This window comes from Sylvia atricapilla, chromosome 4 (assembly GCF_009819655.1).
Source record: "Sylvia atricapilla isolate bSylAtr1 chromosome 4, bSylAtr1.pri, whole genome shotgun sequence".
In the NCBI taxonomy this organism is placed as follows: Eukaryota; Metazoa; Chordata; class Aves; order Passeriformes; family Sylviidae; genus Sylvia; species Sylvia atricapilla.
In genome coordinates, this window is record NC_089143.1 from 5,219,752 (window position 1) to 5,225,751 (window position 6,000).

Sequence of the window (6,000 nt, forward strand, 5' to 3'; positions counted from 1 at the left end):
TAATTACAGCATTTGTCCTCTGTGAAACATAGATTAAAATAACAGTTTGGAAATGCTTGAAGAGCTTTTTCTAGGGAAATCTGCCTATGGGTTATATATCTTTTGTACTCTTGCTTCATCTACAGAACCAATCTTTTGTTTAGGGAAGAAGTCTCACTTTTAGACAGCAATATATGCAATGTAGAAACGGTGTAATACACAAAGCAGCACTGTGTGATATTGTTTTAGCCTGGGTTTTATCAGTAAAAATCAATCACCTCAGTAGGATCCTGCAGTGGGTTGAATTATCCAGCAATGACAGGAGAATTCTCCCCTTCTGACCTAAGGACAAAGACAACGGGGCTGAAGAAGGACTTTGTCTTGGAGACAAGGTTCACAACATTACAGATCTCCAAGAAGCTTTTGAAAAGCTGCCTAAGTCTATGAGCTGCATTTCAGCTGAGGGGTTTGTTTGGATGTAGTGGAGGAAGGTCACAGGGCATTTTAAGCCCTTGAATAGAGACCAGATAGTCAGACCACTGCCATAACAGCATTTAACGTGACATTTCATAATTAGCTCTGATAAACACTTGGGTTTCTTTTCTGTTTAGAATTCCCTGAGGAACTTCTCTCCATCTTAGTCAGCCACTGAAGCCCAGGGTTATAGTGAGCCTTCAGCTCAAGAAAGCACTAAATCATATTAAAATTAAGCATGTGAGTGTCTTTTCCTGACTTTTCTAAAATTATTTAACCACTGTCAGATGCCTAAGGCAGAACATCACAAACGTATATAACACATTAGCAAAGTCAAGTCAGGATTTGTGTCAATTTTTCCTATCCTAATCCTACGAACCTGAATTCCTAAGTACTCTTAAGATGCAAATTTGAACTTTGAAACTGTAATGTAGGAGCAGCAATGAAAAAAAGCATAACCATAGGGAATCCTTGAACTCACCCAGTTTTTAAAGTAGTAGAGGAAGCATAAACCACCTTTTGCCCTCAGAAAATTTTTCCTACTCTTTATTGATATTCTCTCAGAATTCAGCATAGAAGAAATTTAAACAATGTAGTCTACAGAATTACTAGACCTGAATCAATGTTGTCAGCAAGATAACAAAAATAACAACCAAACAGAGACTAATCCTAATTTTGCAAACATGGTTCCTGGCCTTGTGAAAATATTGGCTTGTCAAAAGAAATTCTGAAAACACTGAAAAAACTCAAGAACCAGCAAGTTTCACAGTTTGAACCCCATTTTAAGATATAAGCTGCTCCAAAATACTCCTGGTGAGCATGGAAATCTTGCTTAGAACTAGTCAATCTAATTAGGAAAAATTAATTTCAATTCCAATTATAATTTGGTGACCAAGTTTCTTTCTAGAAACAGATTTAATTACAATCAAGCTATACTATTGCATTCACACCACAAGAATTAGCTTTGCCTTAGAACATATTATATTCATTTTCCTAAAACTCTTATTCTGCATTGAGCACAAAAATTCAAAAGTATAGAATAATTTAGAGGCTGAATATAAATATTCCTCTGATTTTAACATAAATATACCATCCATCTTATCCAAAAGAAGTAAAAGCAGAAAAAACTATTGCAAAATTATCAAGACAAATTCTTGCATACTGGGCAGCTTCCTCGAGGAACAGAGCAAATGCAAAAGGTAACCAGTTCTGTTATACGTTGGGAAGATAAATGAACATGAAAAACGTGACATGACAGCTTCTTTCCTTCATTGTTGTGTATTTTCAGTCATACCATTATTTCAAAAGGAGTTATCAACTATAACCGTGCTCTTCAGCATGATGTTATTAGCTTTCAGAGGAAATTTCTGCAGAAGGAGCTTGAGCCTTTTGCTTCACTCTCTCCAGGCTCTCTGGAAAATCCCAAAATGGTCAGCTGTATTTTCTGTATTACAACAGATCTACTTACTGCCCTCTCGTTGTCCTGCCAGTAATAGTTAAAAAAAGCTAAATCTCTCAACCTCCAAAACCTTTCTGGTTGCCAGCTTGACAAATACCAGGCATAGATCTCTGTCCTGGGTTGTAGTTTAGGATGTATTCTATGACCATCTTCAGTCAATGGCCCATCAATGCCTTGTGCATGACTCACAGATAACTCCCTCCGGGTGTTATCTCTCTTTAATGGGCCATCAAGGACCTCCTGGATGACTCAGCATCCCATTGGGAGATGCTCCGCCCACGGGGAGGAGCCAAGCATTCTCCCCTGGATATAAGCTGGGATTTGGGACAGTAGAAGCAGCCCTCACCCATTGGATTCTCATATGACTGGTGCTACCAGATCTTTCTATGAGATTACTGCTTCAGGAAGACCACCTCACCTGGACTGCTTCCATCACCCTGATCAGGTTGTATTCTGACTCTGTCAGTGGTTTTTTGAGGTTTTTTTCCTTTTTGTATTGTTGCTTTTTTTTTCCTTTTCTTCTCATTAAATTGTATTTCTGACTTAGAGCCTCTCACTTGGTTTGTTTTCAAACCACAACAATCTCTCAACTCTGATCAAGTCTCCTTCTAGACTCAGAAGCTGGTCACCTCCAAAACCTTTGTGTTGGTCACAGAGAGAAGTACACCCAACCAGCAAATTCCACAAATGCTGTATGAAACAATTATTGGAGATTTACAGTACAGGTTTCAGATCAACAAAATCTTGAGCATTTTTACTGTAATTATTGCCCTACTACAATTAGCAGATGGATGTAACCATCCCAGTTTCCAACTCCTGCTGCGATGTTCTGCAGATGGTGTGATACACTGAACTTCCTAATTAATTGAGTATCAGAAAATATTTTCCATGGAACTGTGAACATCACTTCAGATTGCTGCAGCTCTCAGGCCATCTTCTTGGTTGTTCTTCTCAGGTCATGGAGGCAACAAAGGCATTGATTCTAAGTACAACATGGGGAAGGCCATGAGGCTGATAGGTGAGCACAGAGTTTTAGAGTTTTCCACGGAGAGTGAGGACAAAGCTATCCAGCTGGGTTCCACTGCCCCAGGTCCCAGTCCTGCATGGCCAGGGCCACCAGATGAGCAAATGGACTGCATAAGCAAATTTCTCAGGTGTGTGTGGTCACTCCCTGACTGGGCTACAACAAGGACATGACACCATTCTGCACAAAAACCAGCAAAGGCTGAATTGCAAAGAGCATGAAGTCCATTTACAGTGAAAGACTTCCCGGCTGGTTTTGTGGTTTTAAATTTGAGAAGACAACCAATTCGTTCACATTAATATGTAGAGGGTTCACAAATTAAGGGACTTTTCATGTCAAGGCTTTTTACTAAAATTCGTTGCAAGAATAACAAAAGAGAAGTCTAAAAATCTAGAAAATGAATCATGAACACATGATGCAACATAACATTGACTAAACCAAGGCCTCTGTCTTCTTGGCAAAGCCCCTTCTTCATTAAAATAGGAAATACATTATTTGCATAGCTAGCTACTGAACAGTGACTCATTTCAGAAAATCTTTGTTAATTTTTACTTCCTCTGAAGTGACTGAAAGGACACAACCAAATGTATCCACAGTCATCAGATGTTGTAAGAAAAAAAAATCTCAGTTGGGCAAACAAAGAACAGGAGACACAAAATCAGGAAAACAAGAAATTGCAGAATAAACTTAACTAGAATATAAAGGAACAAGGATTTCCTGTTCTTCCACTTTAATGGGAAATACCTTAAAGAAAAACTAAAGTTTCTGGAGAAACTGGATAGGATCACCATTAAATGTGAGTCTGAAGCCATAAGCATTTGGGCTTAGAAAATGTGAAATGGTGGAACGAAGTAGAAAAACACTTGTCTGCATTAGGAAAAAAGCCCAAAACATTAGACTTCAATCATCTTGTTCAAAAATTGACTAGCACTACCACAAATGATTTACAGAGAATCTCATGGATTAGGCCAAATCTTTACTAACTGCAAATTATTTTCTAAAAAATGTTTGGACTTTTTCTGCAGTAAAAAGCAGAATATTTTAACAACAGGATATGTGGGAGGGTTATGAAAGAACACTGGTACACTGCTAGAAAAAAAACGTAGCTCTAAATCTCTTGGAAGAAATATTATATGCAAATTCTATACAGAAACATATATCCTGCATATTTTATTTATGAAATTCGTATTAGTCAATTTGGACATGCTATTTTACCTGACCACCCTCACAGACTGTTCTTTGAACATATATCTTTTAATCCAATGGGTGTTGTATCTTTCTGGGCAAAATATAAAACGTGCTATTTGAAAAAGGCTGTATTGCTTGCAAAATTTAAGTCTATTCAAAGGAAACAGAAGGTAGTTCATAATCTTTAACCTTTATATCCAAATGGCATGGAAATAAGAGTTTAGAGAGAGCCGGTAGGAAGCATCCTGTACTGACAGAGCATTTTCCATTGGTGGTGGCACACCCCTCACCTTTCTGCTTTGAAGAAATAAGAACATGCCCTGCCTGTAATACATCAACAGACCCCATCTCTCAAACAGGTAAATCACAAATGTGTTCATAACTCTCAGCTGAGATGCAGAAGGTTTTTATGTTAGAAAACTGTCAAAATTACTGTAACTATCTCAAGAAAACAGAACTTTTGTTTCTCAGCAGCAAGCCAATGTATTTCAGCTGATCATTTCAGAAGAGTTGTCAAACATATCCGCTTGTCATTTATTCTCTTGCCACATAAAACACCAGCCAAACATACATTTTGGCAAGACAGTCACAAGTCAGGGCTTTTAGGTAACTAATAGCCTTTTGAATTTACAAGGTGAAAGGGATTAGACAGCACAGATTCTCTAAAACCACAACAGCTTCATCCAGCAGAATGATACTGCTTTGTGCAAAAGCAAAGACAGCATTTCTACATCAGATACACTCCAAATCAAAATTTTTAGTTATGTCATGTAGAATAGGGCATTCACAAATTTGATGAACACATTTGTCCTGGAACCAGGTTACAGAATGGCTGCTACAGAAAGAAATTATCAATTATCATTCAGAATTTCAATATTCTCTCCAGAACAAAAACAGAAAAAGGAGAGGGGGGAAAGAAAATCTGAATGGAAAAGATCCTCCACTGCTGTCACTCGACTTTCAGAGGAAACATGCAGGGTACAGTATGTTTTAACTTCTTCCAATACTTTTTAGAATTGAAGCATCTAAGGAAAGAGAGTTGTAAATATTTTACAAATAACCAGTCAATCCAAAACCCAGCAGAATGGGAAATAGTGCAGATTTGTTCTGATAAAAGCACAAATGGCAGTACTACTTCTTAGCATTAATTCCTAGCAGTAGCATTCTATAAACACACTGTGCATGTCTTGGCAAAATGAGAGTTGCATTTTGTAACTGCACTGTAACACTTTGCATGGCTAAGGAAAACTTCTGTGCATGACATGAAAGAGAACATTTTCTGGTTTTCACAGTAATTTTTTTTCCACAATACACACAAAAGCTACAAAACAAATAGTTTTAAGCTCGTGAACACATGCATTACAGTCTTCCTCTTTTAAACAAAAAGATTCTTTTTTGCTAAGTTAGAATACACAGCTTGAATAAATATTTTAGTGTTCAATTATCTAAATTTTCACTTCTGCCTTGAGCATAATGAATTGTTAAGTGAAGATAACCACTTCCATTTTTAAAGGATTAGCAGAAAAACCTTTCTTACCTTATTTAAGTTGGGGTGTGATATTTTCTATTTTCATGCAGTCTTGCACTCTCTCTGAAATGGGTGTTTTCCTTTAATCTAAGTGATCAGAAGTCAGGATATGCTGCTAGGGACCAGTGGTTAACATTCTCCCAGACTGCCTAGGTATGAGTGGAAAAGAAAGGACTTTAGTTCAACTTTTCTAGACAAACCCACGAGTGAGGCTTTTGTGTTTTCACTCTTTTGAAAGGGTGGTTATAAGCTGAGCAATTTCTGCCTGCCACATCTCTTGTAAATGGTTTGATATGTCTGCAGTCTAAAGAAAAAAAAAAAAAAAAAACAAAAGACAAAGAAAGAAAA

General features: G+C 37.4%; 1 protein-coding gene across 2 annotated transcripts in view; it reads right to left on the reverse strand.

Moving 5' to 3' along the window:
- CRACD (capping protein inhibiting regulator of actin dynamics) overlaps positions 1-5,766 on the reverse strand; it is a 68,718-nt gene extending 62,952 nt beyond the window's left edge. For both annotated transcript variants that reach the window (XM_066316958.1, XM_066316957.1), the window contains exon 1: positions 5,662-5,766. The gene's annotated coding sequence lies outside the window, so the exon portion shown is untranslated. The remainder of the gene's footprint in view (positions 1-5,661) is intronic.
- Between the last annotated feature and the right edge of the window lie 234 nt (positions 5,767-6,000).